General features: G+C 40.0%; 1 protein-coding gene across 2 annotated transcripts in view; it reads left to right on the top strand.

Annotated features, from left to right (window-relative positions):
• Positions 1-399: 399 nt before the first annotated feature.
• The window catches only part of LOC134575834 (membrane-spanning 4-domains subfamily A member 15-like), a 170,320-nt gene continuing 147,697 nt past the window's right edge, over positions 400-23,022 (top strand). The window contains exon 1 of one of the 2 annotated variants that reach the window (XM_063435268.1): positions 400-502. The gene's annotated coding sequence lies outside the window, so the exon portion shown is untranslated. The remainder of the gene's footprint in view (positions 503-23,022) is intronic. The other variant, XM_063435269.1, reaches the window with a different exon arrangement.

Below are 23,022 nucleotides of genomic sequence, written 5' to 3'. Positions count from 1 at the left end.
CCCTTTTCTCCCTCTGTTAGCTCCTAGCGCTCTCCTTGCTGCTGTATTTAAGTTGGATGGTGTTGTCCTGAACTCGCTAACTCCCATCCCTGCCAATCTAAGAATGGAACAATTGCACTGTTAAAGAGCTGTAGCACCTGACCGTGCTCCTGATCAAAGATGCAATGTTGGTGACACACACAGGATTATTTACTAAAGTGAATTTCTTGAAAATTTCCATTACTTTTGCTTTACGTACCCCTGACATATTATTTGCTAAAACTCAACTTGTGCATGACTGCTGATTTTCTGAACTCAACAAGTAAACAAGTTCAACAAGTTTGGCAAAAGATGTCAAACTGGGGGAAAAGAGCATAACAATGTAGAAGCTACGATGCAGTAATTTGAGAAACGTCAGTATTACCGGAACACAGTTATAGGAATTAAAAGCACACCTGCTGATACGGAAACGTGTGAGACAGAAACAGAAACATAAAGGAGCACGGACAGACATCAACAGTAAGTATGTATTTTCCTCTTTAAAGATAAAGTAGCAATAGTTATGCAAATACTAAATTGGAAGCATATATTACCAAATACAAACTGATACTCTGATATTTCACTAAACCTGTTCATTTACAAATATTTTTTTTTATATATATATAATTAACATTGTATTGATATTTCAGATTTAGTACAAAGTATGGTGCCACCAATCACGCTATACAGGAGACATCCCACAAATGATTAACCCCTTAAGGACACATGACATGTGTGACATGTCATGATTCCATTTTATTCTAGAAGTTTGGTCCTTAAGGGGTTAAAGAGAAGGTAGAAGAACATCAGTCCCCTGAGACTTAGTCCCCTGAGATTAGGACAGGTATCATTAAACAACTAGTAAGTAGTTGAGCTAATGAACTGGTGAGCATAGGAAATATAGATATGCAGGTTAGAAAAGAAAAAAAGTGAAAGAAGAGGAAACATAGTTGACGGACGGTCACACCCTAGGCAGAAAAATACAATACATAATTAAAATTATATTTATACTGGATAGCATACCTTCACAGTAACTGACACATAAAGCATATAGTGGACACATATACTGAGAGGGTAGTGGATGCATGGAAAAGCCTTCCAGCTGAAGTGGTAGAGGTTAACACAGTGAGGGAGTTTAAGCATGCGTGGGATAGGCATAAGGCTATCCTACACTTAAGATAAGGCCAGGGACTAATTAAAAGTATTTTGAAATATTGGGCAGACTAGATGGGCCGAATGGTTCTTATCTGCCGTCACATATCTGCCGTCTCTATGAGAGCCTATCTTGGCCTCATATGTTTAGTTAGATAAGCAAGATGATAAACAGTATTATATTACCTTCCATTTTCTGAAAGAAGCCTGCTCATGTGTCAAAATGCACAGGTAACAGCAATCAATGTCACATGCCTTGACAGGGACAAGTGTCTGTGTGGACTTAGAGTCAGACTTTTAAACACATGCTGTGATGTTCAGGCAGACTTTATATAGCCAGTGTATCCATTAGCAGCACTCTTTGGTAAAATGCACTATAGGATATAGAAACTAACCTAAATGCTCACCAAAAGCTTCCTAAATGTGACCTATTTGTTAGGATGAAGTCCAAATCTAAGTAACTGGTAGGAACTGAAAAAACAGAATCCAGGTATCTATATGTTTTTTCAAGCTGAAACACTGCACAAACTGACTCCTACCACGGTGAACACTTCAAATCATTCAAGTGGTCCTGGCGGTTGATGTTACCCTTTAACTGTTTTGCATAACACAGTAAAGGAGTTTAAGCATGCGTGGGATAGGCATAAGACTATCCTAACTATTAGATAAGGCCAGGGACAAATGAAAGTATTTAGAAAACTGGGCAGACTAGATGGGCCGAATTGGTTCTTATCTGCCGTCACATTCCATGTTTCATGTTTCTATGCATTGACATAAAAAAAGAAAAAAAAGGTTTTTTGTTTTTTTTTTAAAGTAAATGTATAAAAGTAAACAATTATATAAAAAAGTTTTTTTTTTCTGTAATATAATTTGTGCACTGAAAGCATATTCCAGTTCATTAAGTGCACCTACTTTTCTTTTCTGTTTAACTAAGTTGTATTGTCTGTATGAGAAATTCAACCATTTCCCATCCTAATCTCTTCTAAATTCAAGTATTGCGTTTAATAAAGCAATTAGCACCACGAGAATGCAGGTAGTGCTACAAAACAAGCACATTATGAAGCAGCAGTGGCAGTTCAATGAGCCAGGGACAGAACAGCAGTATTAAATCCCCCATTTCATGTCAAGCAGTAAAAGGTCTAGAGCACACAGGAAAAGTGTGGATCATTTTTATAATGTAGGAGATGTGTGTTTGGCAAAGTGCAGGCTGCGTGCCAAGGAGGTTAACAGGGGAACAGTTTGGGGACATTTGAGCAATCATTTCCGCACACATCTCAAAGATGTTATGTTGAGAAGAGGGAAGGCTCAGCAGCACACTCTCCTAGTGCTAGGGTTATGCTCAAACTAGTCATCAAAGCCATACAGACTTGAGCTCAAAATTATCACCTGCCTTTCCGAACAACATTTAGTAGGAATAGAATACTCTCTCTGTACTGTTTGTGCTAATGACTTTCAAAGGAAAAAGCTGTCTACGGAAGGCGGACACTTCACCATAGACATATGGAGTTTTCCCCTAGCGCGCAGCACCCTTTCTTGTCCCAAATGGCTCATTGGTGGCAGCCAAATATCCCTTGTGCAGCAGCAGACAAAGCGGGTGGTACAAGCAGTGACAGTGTAGGTTACAAATCTTTTTTGCTCCAAGCTAAGGGTATGGATCAGCTGGACATCTCAGCTCAGATTCTGGCAGCTCTGCAAGACACGCTTAATATGTCGGTTGGGTAGGAGGCAGGCTGTATCCAGAAGCAATAGCTTTATATCTTGAGGTTAAAGGAGTAATTGAAAGGTAATATAGGGAAAATTCTGGACACCAGTCTAGAGTTCATGCTGGCTACTATTTGTGAAAAGAATAAAGTGGCAATTTTGACATGCATAGTAATACCCTTCCAATGTGGAAAGAAAAACTAGTTAATAAAATGCATTGTATTCAGAACCTACTTTTCCCCCTACTACAGAGCCTCTTAATAGTAAAAAAAAAAAAAAAAAAAAGTCAGGTGAGGCTAGGCCTTAGGTTGCTGTCATTCCCTTCCACAAGTGTTCAGAGTGACAAAGTTTTCTCAGTTACTGAGAAAACACCTTCCCCCTGACACCGCAAGGGTCACCATAACCAGAGTCCATCATTTCACTGTCAAAGACAGAATTATGCAAACTACCAGAACCACGAGTAAATGGCCGGAACCATACAACAGCATCAAGCTATTTACAGACCTCTCCTCAGCAACCATGACCAAACGCCGTACTTTTGCACCTATAACAGAAGCACTGAGAAACGCAAATATCCCCTACAAGTGGGGTTTCCCCGCAAAACTTCTGATCAAAAGAAACGGCATTGACAAACCCATTATGAATCCAGAAGACGGCAAAAGAATACTGCAAGAACATACCGCTCCCATCCAGCAGCCCTCGGAAAAAACAAGCAACGACCCAGGCTCCAAAGACGCTCTCCAAAGACTGGTCACAAGTGCCCAGAGCATCTCGCACAACGGCCGATCCAGAGTCATCACAACCCTGAAAGGCCCACAGAACGATGCCACACCACCAATATTCACATGGACTTATCGTACAGGTTTACACCAATTTTATGTTTTTGGTTTATATGTACAAATTTTATTTACCTTAGGATACATTGAAAGGTTTACTAGAAGGCCAAAAGCCTCAGTACTCTAGCCCTGAGAGGTATACCCCCAAGGCTCCAGTAGCCCTATTTCTCCGTTGCCTAGAGCGCCATATGTCACTGAGAAGTGACTTACGGAACACTGTATATAGTTTTTCCCTCATTCCCTTGCCCTACCCCCCACTGAGTGTGTCGACTCAACAGAAAACACCTACAATGCTAGTTTACCAAAACCTTGGGATACCTGGGACCACAAAACCCGCTGGCTCCAGACAGGCCAAACGTAACAGTACCAATACTGAAATGCAAATATTTAGCACATCACACACTAAACCAATGGTAATCAAAATTACGTCATTAAATGCCAAAGGGCTTAACTCCCCTAACAAACGGCGACTGGCCATGCAGGAAGCTAAGAAATGCGGGGCCCAGGTTGCATTCTTTCAGGAGACCCATTTCACATGGAACTCCAGACCCAAATTCTCCTCGAAATGGTATCCACACGATTTCCACACATGTTACTTAGCAAAAAAAAAGGGGAGTATCCACTCTATTAAGTAAAGATATCGCATTCTCACTGGTGCGGAAAATAAGTGATAAAAAGGTCCGATATTTAATTTTGCAATGTATGTTAAACAATGCACCATATACCTCGTATACAGTCCAAATGAAAATCAAAATGAATTCTTGCAAATGATCCTAGCACTAACAGATATGTACAAACATGGGGAGGTATTCATTGGAGGCGACACCAATTTTTTACTTGATAGTCGAATTGACTCCACCACTGCACAGATTGCCAGTTACACGCTGAAACACAGAACATCACTTACAACCAAAATATGCTCTACTCTCGCAGCCAACCACATGGTAGACCCATGGCGCATTCTCCACCCAACAGAAATAGACCATACATGCCATACGATGGCTCATAACAGCTACTCGCGAATAGATAGATTCCTCATTCCTGCTACATCAATGCCCCAGATAGAAGACACTACAATTGGGGTAATGACGTGGTCCGATCACGCTCCCATCACACTTAGCTTCAAGGAATCATTTACTAACAAAGGGTCAGGCACATGGAGACTCAACTAATCTCTCCTAACGGACCACCTCTATAGTTTCCCAAATAACAAAAGATCTACAGAATTACATTGCTGAAAACACAACCGCTGACTCTTCCATTGAACAAATTTGGCTAGCGCACAAAGCGGTCATACGGGGCAGCTTTATAAAGCATGCCAGTTATGCTAAGAAACAGAGAACCGCGGAATACACTTAACTTTTAGAAGATATCCAAACACTAACACACTCTAATAAAAGAGAGCCAAAATCTACTACGAAAACAAAACTACTAGCCCTCCAAAACAAATTAAAAAACATCGAACTGGCCAAAACAACATACCTACTCTGGAAAATTAAACATAACTTCTTCACAAGTGGTAACAGAGCGGGTGCTATCCTAGCATCGCAACTAAAACAAAAGAATGTCGCCTCCAGGATTGCCTTCCTAAACGATTGTAAGGGCAAAAAAATAACAAACCCTCAAAACATTGTAGACCAATTTGCATTATATTACAGTGAATTATATAATCTTAAAAATGACCCTAACATCATAATACCGACCCAAGACAAGATAGACAAATTTGTAACCAACTTAAACCTACCAAAACTATCGGAGGATGACCTAATACCCCTGAAACAACCCTTTTCCCTTGATGAACTCATGACGGCAATTTCACAACTTCCAGCACACAAATCACCCGGGCCCGACGGTCTAATGAACAAAACCTTCTCCTTCACCATAGCGCCACTACTCCTACAACTAGTAAACAAATGTGCCGTAGAAGGTGCACTGCCAAAGGAAATGCTCTTGGCTCACATCTCCACCCTCCCCAAGCCAGGCAAACCTCCTACACTATGCAAAAACTTTCAGCCCATCTCCTTATTAAATGGAGATGCTAAGCTATACGCGAAACTGATTAGTAACCGCCTTGCCCCCCTCCTCCAGAAAATAATCCACAATGACCAATCTGGATTTATACGAGGCCATCAGGGCTCGGATAACACCAGGAAAATCCTAAACATGATATCCACAATAGAGTTCAAAAGATCAGCGGGCCTCCTCCTCGCCTTGGATGCGGAGAAGGAGAAGGCCGATCGCTTAAATTGGGCTTATATGACCAGGGTCTTATCGCAATTCAACTTTCCCACTTCTACCATAACGAGTATCATGGCACAATACCACCACCCGGCTGCAAAAGTCTCACACGGAGGGTTCCTGTCTACACCATTTTCCATCATGAATGGAACCTGCCAGGGATGTCCCCTGTCACCCCTTCTGTACATACTCGCCCTGGAACCCCTAGCTCAAAAGATCAGATCACATCCCGAAATAGTAGGTGTCAATATCCGCAACAAGATGTATAGCCTAGCTTTATTTGCGGACGACATCTTTATAGCACTATCGGACCCTAAACGCTCCCTGGATCCCCTACTTGAATTGCTACACCAATTTGGTAACATTTCCTACTATCGCCTGAACCAGGATAAAACACAAGCCCTACCTCTAAACCTGCCAAAACCCCTGCTAGAAACACTGAATACCTCATACCCGTTTGACTGGAAATCAAACTCAATTACATACAGGGAGTGCAGAATTATTAGGCAAGTTGTATTTTTGAGGATTAATTTTATTATTGAACAACAACCATGTTCTCAATGAACCCAAAAAACACATTAATATCAAAGCTGAATATTTTTGGAAGTAGTTTTTAGTTTGTTTTTAGTTTGAGCTATTTTAGGGGGATATCTGTGTGTGCAGGTGACTATTACTGTGCATAATTATTAGGCAACTTAACAAAAAACAAATATATACCCATTTCAATTATTTATTTTTACCAGTGAAACCAATATAACATCTCAACATTCACAAATATATATTTCTGACATTCAAAATGTCAGGATCCCGCGGGCGGCTGCGAGGGGAGGCTGCAATCCGCTCGCGGCACTCACCCTCCAGCCGTCCGCGGTCCCCTTCCTGCCATGTGATCGGCGGGCGGCATCCTCCCAGCCACGGGTGCCGCCCGCGTCTTCTTCCGGGTCCCCCGGCGGCAGCATGCATGACGCTGCACGCTGAGAGACCGGCCAATTTGTTACACGCTGGGGTCAGTCACCTGACCCGGCGTTAAAGGCACAGTGCCTCAATCACAGTGGGAGGTTTAGATATCTCCCACGTGTGATTGTTAATTCTAATTGGAAATTAGCCAATCGGAATTAACCTTCTGGTTTAAATACTTACCTTTCCTGTTCCTCCCTGCCCTGTTGTGGTCTTTGCTTTATAGTATTGATTCTGAACGTGTGATTTCTGGTTACGTACTCTCTGGCTTGTTATACTGACTTTGTGACTTTCTCCTACCCTGTTTCTCGTTATTCTGTTTTCTGGTTCCCCTTACTCGGCTTGTCTCCTGACTATTCTGTGTGTGCTTAGCCCGGCCACTCTAAGGACCGGTACTGCACACTTTCTGTGTGTGTGTCTGTGTGTGTGTTAGCGTGTTGGGATCCCCGAATCGTGACACAAAAACAAAACAAAAACAAATCAGTGACCAATATAGCCACCTTTCTTTGCAAGGGCACTCAAAAGCCTGCCATCCATGGATTCTGTCAGTGTTTTGATCTGTTCACCATCAACATTGCGTGCAGTAGCAACCACAGCCTCCCAGACACTGTTCAGAGAGGTGTACTGTTTTCCCTCCTTGTAAATTGTCCTGCATGAAAACCATGTTTTTCTTGAAGGATGCAGACTTCTTCCTGTACCACTGCTTGAAGAAGGTGTCTTCCAGAAACTGGCAGTAGGACTGGGAGTTGAGCTTGACTCCATCCTCAACCCGAAAAGGCCCCACAAGCTCATCTTTGATGATACCAGCCCAAACCAGTACTCCACCTCCACCTTGCTGGCGTCTGAGTCGGACTGGAGCTCTCTGCCCTTTACCAATCCAGCCACGGGCCCATCCATCTGGCCCATCAAGACTCACTCTCATTTCATCAGTCCATAAAACCTTAGAAAAATCAGTCTTGAGATATTTCTTGGCCCAGTCTTGACGTTTCAGCTTGTGTGTCTTGTTCAGTGGTGGTCGTCTTTCAGCCTTTCTTACCTTGGCCATGTCTCTGAGTATTGCACACCTTGTGCTTTTGGGCACTCCAGTGATGTTGCAGCTCTGAAATATGGCCAAATTGGTGGCAAGTGGCATCTTGGCAACTGCACGCTTGACTTTTCTCAGTTCATGGGCAGTTATTTTGTGCCTTGGTTTTTCCACACGCTTCTTGCGACCCTGTTGACTATTTTGAATGAAAGGCTTGATTGTTCGATGATCACGCTTCAGAAGCTCTGCAATTTTAAGAGTGCTGCATCCCTCTGCAAGATATCTCACTATTTTTGACTTTTCTGAGCCTGTCAAGTCCTTCTTTTGACCCATTTTGAAAAAGGAAAGGAAGTTGCCTAATAATTATGCACACCTGATATAGGGTGTTGATGTCATTAGACCACACCCCTTCTCATTACAGAGATGCACATCACCTAATATGCTTAATTGGTAGTAGGCTTTCGAGCCTATACAGCTTGGAGTAAGACAACATGCATAAAGATGATGTGGTCAAAATACTCATTTGCCTAATAATTCTGCACTCCCTGTACTTAGGGGTGAAGATAGCGCCCTTGATTTCCACCACCTCACAGTTAAACTATAACCCCCTTATTACACTATGCAAGTCCGAGATGAACAAGTGGAAACACACAAAAATATCCTGGTTGGGGAAAGTCAATACGTACAAGATGATGATTCTTCTCCGTATCCTCTACATTTTTAGAATGATACCCCTTGGGATGACACCTCACTACTGCAAAGCACTACAAAAACTATGTGCTACTTTTGTCTGGGGTGGTAAGAGACCCAGGGTGTCCTTTGCACTCCTCCAAACCACACCAAGAATGGGGGGAGTGGGACTTCCGAACATTAAACAATATCACAGATCAGCGATACTCTCAACTGGCATACTCCTCCATGCCCAACCCGGCGCGCTCCAATGGGTTGACATGGAAAGAGCGCAATTCAAAGACATGTCCTAATTGATTACCTATGGACACCTAAGAAATTCAGAACCAAACGCGCTGACCTATTCCCAACCACACATATCACAATATCTCTATGGGACACCTTCATGGGTGCAATAGGCCACAAACACACAGTACATGCCAAATCACCAATCACAGTCCTTAAAGCAATTGTACCAGAAATTCCCCTCAAAGATTGGACTGAGGCAGGGATAACAACAATAGCACAATTACTAGACACCAAAGGTATAATCCCATTCCCAGTCTTGCAATCGCAATGGCAAGTCTCGAGCCGAGCAATTTTCTACTTACAAATAAAAAGTGCTCTACAGGCACAAGCGTCTCCACCACAAAAATCTAAAGACCCAGCTAGAACCACCTTATACTTAATTTTAGATAGATGCTGGGCATCACCCAACAAACCCAAATCACTCACATCATGCTATAAGGCATGGCAAGAACTCTCAGCATCTAAGACAAACACATATAAAGCTCAGTGGGAGACAGACTGCGGAGTGACACTAACAGACAACGACTGGTTACGGGCTCTCAACGGCCTGTCCAAATGGACAAAATGTTACACGCACATCGAAGCCCACAAAAAGCTCCTATACCGCTGGTACATGACCCCACCGAGACTCCACCGCATACTGTGGTACTCCGCAGATGTGACCAAAATAGTAAAAAACTAAAAGTTAGCATTTAGTAATTATAAAAAAAACCAGAGTGAGGAAGACAGAATGATCTATAAGATTAGGCAGAAAGAGGCTAAGCAAGTTATAAGAGCTTCCAAATCACACACAGAAGAGAAAATAGCACAGTCAGTAAAAAAGGGGGACAAAACTTTTTTTAGATACATAAATGAGAAAAGAAAAGTAAAACAAGGATTAGTTAGATTAAAAACAAAAGAAGGAAGGTATGTAGAAGAGGATAAAGGTCTAGCTGACTGCCTCAATGAATATTTTTGTTCGGTATTTACAGATGAAAATGAAGGAGAGGGACCTCAGTTAAGAAAAAGGATAACTGAGTTATTTATTACACATGAGTTTACAGAGGAAGATGTTCTATTTTAACTGTCAAAAGTAAAGACAAATAAGTCAATGGGACCTGATGGAACACACCCAGAGCTATTAAAAGAGCTTAGTGGTGTACTAGCAAAACCATTAAAAGATTTATTTAACCAATCATTGATAACAGGAGTAGTCCCAGAAGATTGGAAGTTGGCGAATGTTGTGCCCATTCACAAGAAAGGTAATAGGGAGGAGTCGGGCAACTATAGGCCAGTAAGCCTTACTTCAGTAGTGGGGAAAGTGATGGAAACCATGTTAAAGTATAGGATTGTTGAACATCTAAAAACACATGGATTTCAAGATCAGAGACAACATGGGTTTACTTCAGGGAGATTATGCCAAACTAATCTTATTGATTTTTTTGATTGGGTAACTAAAATTATAGATTAGGGTGGTGCAGTAGACATTGCTTATCTAGATTTCAGTAAGGCTTTTGACACTGTTGCACATAGAAGGCTTATCAATAAACTGCAATCTTTAAGTTTGGATTCCAATATTGTTAAATGGGTAAGGCAGTGGCTGAGTGACAGGCAACAGAGGGTTGTAGTCAATGGAGTATATTCGAAGCTTGGGCTTGTCACCAGTGGGGTACCTCAGGGATCTGTACTTGGACCCATTCTCTTTAATATTTTTATTAGTGATATTGCAGAAGGTTTTGATGGTAAGGTGTGTCTTTTTGCTGATGATACTAAGATATGTAACAGGGTTGATGTTCCAGGAGGGATAAGCCAAATGGCTAATGGTTTAGGTAAACTAGAAAAATGGTCAGAGTTGTGGCAACTGACATTTAATGTGGATAAGTGCAAGATAATGCATCTTGGACGTAAAAACACAAGGGCAGAGTACAGAATATTTGATAGCGGCTTAACCTCAACATCTGAGGAAAGGGATTTAGGGGTGATTATTTCTGATGACTTAAAGGTAGGCTGACAATGTAATAGAGCAGCAGGAAATACTTGCAGAATGCTTGGTTGTATAGGGAGAGGTATTAGCAGTAGAAAGAGGGAAGTGCTCATGCCATTGTACAGTACAATGGTGAGACCTCACTTGGAGTAGTGTACGCAGTACTGGAGACCGTATCTTCAGAAGGATATTGATACCTTAGAGAGAGTTCAGAGAAGGGCTACTAAACTGGTTTATGGATTGCAGGATAAAACTTACAAGGAAAGGTTAAAGGATCTTAACATGTATATCTTGGAAGAAAGACGAGGCAGGGGGGATATGATAGAAACATTTAAATACATAAAGGGAATCAACACAGTAAAATAAGAAAAACTACCACAACAAGAGGACATAGTCTTAAATTAGAGGGACAAAGGTTTAAAAATAATATCTGGAAGTATTACTTTACTCAGAGGGTAGTGTGTGCATGGAATAGCCTTCCAGCTGAAGTGGTAGAGGTTAACACAGTAAAGAAGTTTAAGCATGCGTGGGATAGGCATAAGGCTATCCTAACTATAAGATAAGGCCAGAGACTAATGAAAGTATTTAGAAAATTGGGCAGACTAGATGGGCCGAATGGTTCTAATCTGCCGTCACATTCTATGTTTCTATATCCCAATACGCCTCAAACTTGCTGGAGGTGTAACACATCTAGGGGCACGTTGGAACACCTGTGGTGGTCATGCGACAACATCCAACCCTTTTGGACAGCGGTAACCGAAACACTGGAGCAATTGGGAATACCCACGTTCCCACTAACGAAAACCTCATGCCTCTTGTTGCTACTCCCAGATTGCCTAACCTTCGGGCAAAAGCAAATAGCAGCCCTTACCATATTATCTGCGAGAAACATGATAGCTCTGCTTTGGAAATCTCAGACCTGCCCTTCTCTAGCTCAACTCAAAACCAAACTCACCCAGTACAAAATATACAAAAGAATGGCGATTCTATCTCCACAAAAGAAACTCGAATTTGATATGAGCTGTTGATATGAGCTGTTGGGAGAGGTGGACGAGATAACAGGTCAGACTTGATTAACTAATGTACCGATGACAAAAGGATAGGCATAAGAAACCACCCCCATTACGAATATACCGAAGGCCCAGGTTCAGACACTAGCAAACCCCACAAGTAAAACTGGCACACTCTTCCCCCCAACCTCTTGCCCTACCAATGATTCAACTCCCGCCTTCCCCATCCCATACCAAGTTTAATCCCTATATGGGTGTCCACTCAACAACTTGCCCACTTGGTCCACCGAGACTGAGACAAACCAATGTACACCACTAACTCACATACTCAGGTAAACTACTCTGAGAATAATAACAAGGTGATGCACTACATTAATAAGTGGCAGCCAATAACGCACTACCACCACACCAGAAAACCACTTATGGTAAACAAGAGTACATCTCACTTCAGCATTTACCTAGCCGTTTCATAGCACGAGACTAAAAGCAATCGCACAACCGTGCTCAAAAGAATATATGCTGAACAGACGTGTAAATATTGCTATACCAAGCGAATATATGTAACAAAATGTCCTTTGTTCTACCAACTGTTAACCATTGTGAACAATACAGGCTGATATGTACCCCCATTGACCTCCCCTGTTTCCTTCTGTATCCCCTTCTTACATTGGAAAACAATAAAATACGAATTTAAAAAAAAAGTGGGGTCACCACTATAAATCTTTTTATATATATATGCAGACCAACTATTTACAAAGCAGCGGTAGACCTAAACAGGATGTAAAATGCAGAAAACAAATGATCCTGTAAATAAAGTGGGGTTCATCCACAGCTTATCAGTGAGGTTCACCCAGAGAGAAACAGACAATATAACGTCCAAAATCAATAACAGGTATGTACCTGTGTAATCATATAGGGGGTTACCCTGTATTAGAGGCAAATAGGGGGTCACCCTTAATGTAGAATACCAGATGGTGTCACCCTCAGAATATAGGCTAGAGGGGGTCACCCTCAGAATAATGCAAGGGTTTTTAAACACTTTGTTTTGTATTTGGGAATCTGTAAAAAAGAAAAAAAGAAAAAACTGATATTTTGAGTATGAGGGTGTATACCTTTAATTAAACTATAGAGGTCTAGGGCTTTAAGAATGAAAAGTATAGTTACCGAAACGGAACGGAACTGCCTCACAGAAACAAGATGGCGCTGAGTCAAAAGCGCGGGAAAAGGTAAGAGAAATGGCCGCGGCATAGAAAAAGGGCGGGAAGCGTCTCTATGGAGACCCCAGAAGAAACAAACTGTGTACAGAGAAAACTGAGCGGCTGAACAGACCGGCAAGATGCCGGGAGCCGCGGCAAAAACTGTCAGTGCTCAATTAAACGCACAGAGCACAATAAAAAATAGTAAAAGAAGTATAAAGTTGTGGGCTGACTAGAATGTCAGCCCACTCATTAGTGTAAATAAAAAGGCAACAAAATACAAATACCAAAGGAGATTTAGCTACTCTGCATCACATGTAAATAAAATCAAAGAAACAAAACTATATTTATTATATTTAAATGATTATAGTCAGCTAAGCAGCAAAGAAAGAGGAGTTGGGAGGAGCCTGATGGCAGTTTATATTACTGTGATGTATGCTGATTGGTTAAACTTTTTTACACTGATTAACTGTTTCTTTGCTGCTGGGAGTTACAGTAAAGAAAGATAAGCAAATATGAAGCCTCCTGTCTTGCCATAAAATTATGTTTTTACTCATTATTCCTTTATGAAATTACCCATGATAAATCTCTCAAGACCCTGTTATAATATGTACCTGCAACAAAAAAAAAATTGAACTACTAACAAATAAGCTATTTACCGGTCAAATCCTAATCTGAATTTTAACCCACAATGTATCTACCTTATATAATTTAAAAAAAAATGTTTTAATCCAAAACATAAAGATGAGTCCACAAAATAAACCATGTACATTAAGAATTTGTAGTGGTTATTTTATTTATTAAAAGAGTTGAAATAAAGGAAAACTCACCTCACAACTATTTAATATAATACTTTCATCAAAATATATATAATAAATATATATATATATATATATATATATATATATATATATATATACAGGATACAAAATTACCGGCACTCAAGGATTGAAAGTTGCTTAAATCTTCATTTATTTCGAAGGGAACAAAATCGACGTTTCAGCTCCTCACAGGAGCTTTCATCAGGACACAGAAATATTTAAACACTAAAAAACACTCTTATATAGGACCAACAATTATTACTAATGGGTACTCACCATCAGGTGCACTGCATTTGTGTTCGCCGCCGGAACTGCTGAGACCGCCTTCACAGACAACCATACTTCCGGGTTTACGGTCATGTGACCCCCTAGGACATGTCAATTGGTCGGGCTGCTGTACGTTACTGGGGCAACACCAATACACAATGTCAGGTGGTTGCTCCCAAAGTACCGGAGCTAGCAAGGACCAAATTTCTCTATGACACTTAGTGTTGTCATGGCAGCCTAAACGCATTTCCGGCGGACGTGCAAAAACGCTGAAAAATTGCACAGACCTACCAAACACCTAATATACTTATAGTCTGATATATATAGGAATATGTATCAAAATTATGTTACATAGTGGAAAGTGCATACAAACTCATAAACCAACAAACATAAACTTGTGTATAAATGTCAAAAAAATGTGTCTTGTATGTAGTGATGAGGACTGCTAAAATGTGAATGATATGTGTGTAAAGAGTAATTCTTGCTACTGAATAATTATCCTGGGACTAAATTGTGAAAAATAGCATGTGTAGTGCTGCTGAAACTATTAAATAGGAGTAATATATGTATAAAAAATAAGTATTACTGCTAAATGGTTGTGCTTAAACTAAATGTGGAAAATTTCCTATATGGTGTTTGGTAATTGCGCACCCGAGGTGAGTCCCTTAGATACATACTTGTTGCATATAACATATAATAAGGTTAATATGGAATTTAAAAGAATAGTCTGCAGTACTGGAAAAAAAATCAAAAAAAATAAAGAAAATCAAAAACAATCAAAAAAGAATAAAAATAAACTTGAAAAACACATAAAAATAAAAATACAAATAGATATGAAGAATAAGTATAAGAAATAAAATAAAAAGTAAGAAAAAATAAACATAAAAATACAAATAAAAATAAAATTGAAAATAAAAATAAAAATAAAAATAAAAATAAAAAAATAAAAAATAAAGATAAAAGATGAAAATAAAAAATACAAATAAAGATGAAATAAACATAAAAAAAATAAAAAAATAAAAAAATAAAAAAATAAAAAAATAATAATAAATAAAACAAGAAATAATGAAAACAAATAAAAATAAAAATGAAATTAAAATTAATAAAAAATAAATAATAAATAATAAGACAAAGATTAAGCGATAGTGTACTGATAGCAAAATAAAAGTGACAAAATAGTGGATCTGGAGTAGGCAGTCCCATGATGTGGTAATAATAAGGGATTGAACTCAGATCCCTATAGGAAAGAAGCAAATGAGCATTTCTCATTAAGGCCTCGAGGTGCTAGGGTTCCTAACTGGCAAATCCAGTAGGTCTCTCTTTGTAATAAGAGCCTAGCTCTATCACCCCCTCTGGCCGACAATGGAACATGCTCAATTGCAACGCATCTGAGTGAAGCTAATTGATGCTTAAGTTCTAAAAAATGTCTGGCCACTGGTTTGTCCGATTTGCCATCACGGTAGGCAAGCCGGATACTAGACCTGTGGCCTCTTATTCTTTCACAGAGTGCGGTTTCTGTTTTGCCTACATAATTGAGCCCACAAGGGCAAATCAATTTGTAGATAACAAACTCAGTTCTACAGTGAATGCGTTGTCTGATCTTGTAAGACTTGCCTGTAAACGGGTGTGTAAAGGTTTTAGAAGGGATGAGGTGACCACACGTCACGCATCCCAAACACCTTACACATCCCACATTGATATTTTCCTTCTGAACTGGTTTGTAACAGTGTTGTGGGTCCGTCTTTACCAATAGGTCCCTGAGATTTTTATTCCGTCGATAACACATCATGGGTTTCTGACGAAATATTTCTGGAAGGGAGGGGTCCATTTCCAATGTATGCCAGTTGTTACGAATTGTTGTAGCTAAGTCCCCACTGGCGGTGTTGAATTGCATAGGGAAGAGGCATCTCTTGTCTGTTGTCCTTTGATTTGTAGAAGAAGGGTTCAAAAAGCTTGATTTGGCTCGATCCAGAGCTTTATCAAGGATCATTCGTGGGTATCCTCTCAGTTGGAACTTCTCATACATCAACTTTGTTTGTTGTTCCCTTAGATGTTCAAGGGAGTTGTTACGTAAAACTCGCAAGAATTGTGAATAAGGAAGAGACTGTTTAAGATGCTTGGGGTGGAAGCTTCCATAGTGTAAGAGCGTGTTCCGGTCCGTAGGCTTTGTAAAAAGTGTATATTCTAACTGCCTGTTAATGATCATTAGTTCAATATCAAGAAATTGAACACTATGTTCATCTATAGTTGAAGTCAATTTGACCGGTGTTGGAAGCTCATTCAAGGTTTGTACAAATTCTACCGCTTCCTCTTTGGTACCATTCCACAATATCAAAATATCATCGATGAACCTGTAGTAACCGCTGATTTGATGTAGATAACGTTGTAGTATATGGGTGGTCTCAAACTCATACATGAAAGCATTAGCATACATGGGGGCCATTGCAGCCCCCATTGAAGTACCTGCTATCTGCAAGTACCAACTGCTTTCAAAGCGAAAGTAGTTATTTTGTAATGTAATTTCCAATAAATCCAAAACAAATTCTACCGGAGGTCCATGATATTGTGGTGATTGTGAAAGAAGATTTCTCATGGCTTGTATGCCTGCTTCATGAGGGATTATTGTGTACAAACTTCCAACATCTAAGGTCATAAGTATACCGTTGAAAGTGCCAATCTGTTGGAGACGTCGTAGCAAATCAGGGGTATCCTTGATACATGTAGATAGGGATGAGACTGGGTCCTTGAAGAGAAAGTCCAAGTATTTGGCTATTGGTTCTAATATTCCCTGGATGGCAGACACAATGGGACGCCCAGGCGGGTGTTCCAAGTTCTTGTGTATTTTCGGGAGTGTATATAGAACAGGGACACGAGGATGCTTAGTTTGTAAGAATTGAAATAATTCTAATGTTATGTGTCCTGCCGTCAAGCCATACATCAGTACTTCCTCAATTTTATGGGCTATGGAACTGATGGGATCTCCTCCCAACAATTGGTATGTTGAAGTGTCGCTCAATTGTTGCCTTATTTCTGCCGCATAATTTGCATAATCTAGGACCACAATCCCTCCCCCCTTATCCGCCGGTCTGATCACGATGGAAGGATCAGTGGATAGATTCTTGATTAGGGAGTGTTCAACTTTCGATAAGTTGGAATGTGAAGGATGATGTTGGCGTAGCAGGGATTCAGAATCCCACTTGGTTGTCGACAGGAAAGATTTAATGGTGACCTGACTTGTAGGAGGGTCAAATGTACTGGGTACTTTAAATTGATGTGTACTCAACCTCATAGTTGGATTCGGAGGAGGAGAATTTTTAAAGAACTCCTTAAGTCTCAACGAACGACCAAACTTAAACAAGTCCACCTCCCATTTGAATTGGTTGGGGGTGGAAGTTGGAATAAATGAGAGACCTTTACTCAGGACAAGAGTCTCTGCCGTTGTTAGTACACGTTGAGATAAATTAAACACTGGGATTATTTGCGGATCGGAGGTTTCCCCTTGGGACCCACAGGGTCGTCCTTTTTGGCCTCGCCTAATATTTGGCCTCTTCCGTCTTTTACTCTGCTTCTGGTGACCGTCATTGGTTGTATGTTCCCATTGTTTTCCCCATCTTTGTCTAAAAAAGTGGGTCTGTCCAGTCGTGTTAGAGTTCCTTCGCCTTCTGAAGCAGATTCTCCCGATGTTACATCGATGGTGGTGATGTTTGGTTTATGGATTCTCTTACGGAACCTCCTCGGTTTCCCTTTTTGGTCGCCCAGTAGCCATCTGTAAACTGTACCCTCCTGGTAATCAAGTTGAACCATCTCCATCTTCTGTCTTTTAAACTTAATAAGTTGATTCTTGTATTTGAGGATTTCCTCACTCAATTTCAGCATAATTTCCATGCCTTCCTGTGTGCTGAGTTGGAGGGCATATTCTGTTTCAAGTGTTTGGATCTTCTGTCTAATGTCAGTAAGATCCTCCTTCACATCTTGAATGGTTACCAACATGAGGTCTAAAGAACATTTATTAAGCACTGCAGTCCAGTTTTTACACACCTTGGCTTTCTTTCTCCCTATGGTCGGGATATTTCTTACCCTAAACCCTCTAGGGATATGTTTTGCACGATGGTAATCGGACAAAAAAGTCCCATGTAGGTCGAGATCGACTTCCTTTTTCTTTAATTTTAGAAGTTTATGGTACACATCTTTTAATGTAGTAACCATGGGAAATTCTGAGCTAGTGGTATCCCACAGGATGTCTTCTGCCTGGGCATCGCTGAATTGCAATGTGTGTGCTTGTGTCGCACCTGCCCCTGATTGTGAGAAGAAATCCTCCATCTTCCCAAAATATAGACTCCCAAAAATAAATAGAAAGTTCTATGGTCAGAAAAAAATCTCTCTCCAGGTCCGCAACAAAAATAATAAAAAAATAGATGAAAAAATAAAGAGATATAAAAAGCAAGATTTTAATGATCTATTAAAACAGTACTGCGACTTTAAGGAAAAATAATAACCATAAAAATCAAGTATTTGCAGCCTTCCACAATTGAATTGTGCAAATACAAAAATGTTAGTCCCAATCCAAAGTGGTTTCCCTTTAAATGGTAGGGAATGTATGCACTACTATGCAATGTGTATTGTGGGTGCATGGGGAGAGTGTTTGCCAGACACTCTATAATATACAAAATCCAGCGAACCCCTGCACTCCAACTTCAATAAAAGAAAATTTTTTACCTGGTGCTCTGGTGGCAAAACAATACAGGATACAAAATTACCGGCACTCAAGGATTGAAAGTTGCTTAAATCTTCATTTATTTCGAAGGGAACAAAATCGACGTTTCAGCTCCTCACAGGAGCTTTCATCAGGACACAGAAATATTTAAACACTAAAAAACACTCTTATATAGGACCAACAATTATTACTAATGGGTACTCACCATCAGGTGCACTGCATTTGTGTTCGCCGCCGGAACTGCTGAGACCGCCTTCACAGACAACCATACTTCCGGGTTTACGGTCATGTGACCCCCTAGGACATGTCAATTGGTCGGGCTGCTGTACGTTACTGGGGCAACACCAATACACAATGTCAGGTGGTTGCTCCCAAAGTACCGGAGCTAGCAAGGACCAAATTTCTCTATGACACTTAGTGTTGTCATGGCAGCCTAAACGCATTTCCGGGATACCACTAGCTCAGAATTTCCCATGGTTACTACATTAAAAGATGTGTACCATAAACTTCTAAAATTAAAGAAAAAGGAAGTCGATCTCGACCTACATGGGACTTTTTTGTCCGATTACCATCGTGCAAAACATATCCCTAGAGGGTTTAGGGTAAGAAATATCCCGACCATAGGGAGAAAGAAAGCCAAGGTGTGTAAAAACTGGACTGCAGTGCTTAATAAATGTTCTTTAGACCTCATGTTGGTAACCATTCAAGATGTGAAGGAGGATCTTACTGACATTAGACAGAAGATCCAAACACTTGAAACAGAATATGCCCTCCAACTCAGCACACAGGAAGGCATGGAAATTATGCTGAAATTGAGTGAGGAAATCCTCAAATACAAGAATCAACTTATTAAGTTTAAAAGACAGAAGATGGAGATGGTTCAACTTGATTACCAGGAGGGTACAGTTTACAGATGGCTACTGGGCGACCAAAAAGGGAAACCGAGGAGGTTCCGTAAGAGAATCCATAAACCAAACATCACCACCATCGATGTAACATCGGGAGAATCTGCTTCAGAAGGCGAAGGAACTCTAACACGACTGGACAGACCCACTTTTTTAGACAAAGATGGGGAAAACAATGGGAACATACAACCAATGACGGTCACCAGAAGCAGAGTAAAAGACGGAAGAGGCCAAATATTAGGCGAGGCCAAAAAGGACGACCCTGTGGGTCCCAAGGGGAAACCTCCGATCCGCAAATAATCCCAGTGTTTAATTTATCTCAACGTGTACTAACAACGGCAGAGACTCTTGTCCTGAGTAAAGGTCTCTCATTTATTCCAACTTCCACCCCCAACCAATTCAAATGGGAGGTGGACTTGTTTAAGTTTGGTCGTTCGTTGAGACTTAAGGAGTTCTTTAAAAATTCTCCTCCTCCGAATCCAACTATGAGGTTGAGTACACATCAATTTAAAGTACCCAGTACATTTGACCCTCCTACAAGTCAGGTCACCATTAAATCTTTCCTGTCGACAACCAAGTGGGATTCTGAATCCCTGCTACGCCAACATCATCCTTCACATTCCAACTTATCGAAAGTTGAACACTCCCTAATCAAGAATCTATCCACTGATCCTTCCATCGTGATCAGACCGGCGGATAAGGGGGGAGGGATTGTGGTCCTAGATTATGCAAATTATGCGGCAGAAATAAGGCAACAATTGAGCGACACTTCAACATACCAATTGTTGGGAGGAGATCCCATCAGTTCCATAGCCCATAAAATTGAGGAAGTACTGATGTATGGCTTGACGGCAGGACACATAACATTAGAATTATTTCAATTCTTACAAACTAAGCATCCTCGTGTCCCTGTTCTATATACACTCCCGAAAATACACAAGAACTTGGAACACCCGCCTGGGCGTCCCATTGTGTCTGCCATCCAGGGAATATTAGAACCAATAGCCAAATACTTGGACTTTCTCTTCAAGGACCCAGTCTCATCCCTATCTACATGTATCAAGGATACCCCTGATTTGCTACGACGTCTCCAACAGATTGGCACTTTCAACGGTATACTTATGACCTTAGATGTTGGAAGTTTGTACACAATAATCCCTCATGAAGCAGGCATACAAGCCATGAGAAATCTTCTTTCACAATCACCACAATATCATGGACCTCCGGTAGAATTTGTTTTGGATTTATTGGAAATTACATTACAAAATAACTACTTTCGCTTTGAAAGCAGTTGGTACTTGCAGATAGCAGGTACTTCAATGGGGGCTGCAATGGCCCCCATGTATGCTAATGCTTTCATGTATGAGTTTGAGACCACCCATATACTACAACGTTATCTACATCAAATCAGCGGTTACTACAGGTTCATCGATGATATTTTGATATTGTGGAATGGTACCAAAGAGGAAGCGGTAGAATTTGTACAAACCTTGAATGAGCTTCCAACACCGGTCAAATTGACTTCAACTATAGATGAACATAGTGTTCAATTTCTTGATATTGAACTAATGATCATTAACAGGCAGTTAGAATATACACTTTTTACAAAGCCTACGGACCGGAACACGCTCTTACACTATGGAAGCTTCCACCCCAAGCATCTTAAACAGTCTCTTCCTTATTCACAATTCTTGCGAGTTTTACGTAACAACTCCCTTGAACATCTAAGGGAACAACAAACAAAGTTGATGTATGAGAAGTTCCAACTGAGAGGATACCCACGAATGATCCTTGATAAAGCTCTGGATCGAGCCAAATCAAGCTTTTTGAACCCTTCTTCTACAAATCAAAGGACAACAGACAAGAGATGCCTCTTCCCTATGCAATTCAACACCGCCAGTGGGGACTTAGCTACAACAATTCGTAACAACTGGCATACATTGGAAATGGACCCCTCCCTTCCAGAAATATTTCGTCAGAAACCCATGATGTGTTATCGACGGAATAAAAATCTCAGGGACCTATTGGTAAAGACGGACCCACAACACTGTTACAAACCAGTTCAGAAGGAAAATATCAATGTGGGATGTGTAAGGTGTTTGGGATGCGTGACGTGTGGTCACCTCATCCCTTCTAAAACCTTTACACACCCGTTTACAGGCAAGTCTTACAAGATCAGACAACGCATTCACTGTAGAACTGAGTTTGTTATCTACAAATTGATTTGCCCTTGTGGGCTCAATTATGTAGGCAAAACAGAAACCGCACTCTGTGAAAGAATAAGAGGCCACAGGTCTAGTATCCGGCTTGCCTACCGTGATGGCAAATCGGACAAACCAGTGGCCAGACATTTTTTAGAACTTAAGCATCAATTAGCTTCACTCAGATGCGTTGCAATTGAGCATGTTCCATTGTCGGCCAGAGGGGGTGATAGAGCTAGGCTCTTATTACAAAGAGAGACCTACTGGATTTGCCAGTTAGGAACCCTAGCACCTCGAGGCCTTAATGAGAAATGCTCATTTGCTTCTTTCCTATAGGGATCTGAGTTCAATCCCTTATTATTACCACATCATGGGACTGCCTACTCCAGATCCACTATTTTGTCACTTTTATTTTGCTATCAGTACACTATCGCTTAATCTTTGTCTTATTATTTATTATTTATTTTTTATTAATTTTAATTTCATTTTTATTTTTATTTGTTTTCATTATTTCTTGTTTTATTTATTATTATTTTTTTATTTTTTTATTTTTTTATTTTTTTATTTTTATTTTTTTTATGTTTATTTCATCTTTATTTGTATTTTTTATTTTCATCTTTTATCTTTATTTTTTATTTTTTTATTTTTATTTTTATTTTTATTTTTATTTTTATTTTCAATTTTATTTTTATTTGTATTTTTATGTTTATTTTTTCTTACTTTTTATTTTATTTCTTATACTTATTCTTCATATCTATTTGTATTTTTATTTTTATGTGTTTTTCAAGTTTATTTTTATTCTTTTTTGATTGTTTTTGATTTTCTTTATTTTTTTTTATTTTTTTTCCAGTACTGCAGACTATTCTTTTAAATTCCATATTAACCTTATTATATGTTATATGCAACAAGTATGTATCTAAGGGACTCACCTCGGGTGCGCAATTACCAAACACCATATAGGAAATTTTCCACATTTAGTTTAAGCACAACCATTTAGCAGTAATACTTATTTTTTATACATATATTACTCCTATTTAATAG

The sequence above is a fragment of the Pelobates fuscus genome, chromosome 10 (genome assembly GCF_036172605.1).
Source record: "Pelobates fuscus isolate aPelFus1 chromosome 10, aPelFus1.pri, whole genome shotgun sequence".
Taxonomy (NCBI): domain Eukaryota; kingdom Metazoa; phylum Chordata; class Amphibia; order Anura; family Pelobatidae; genus Pelobates; species Pelobates fuscus.
This window is presented reverse-complemented; position numbering and strand designations above follow the sequence as displayed.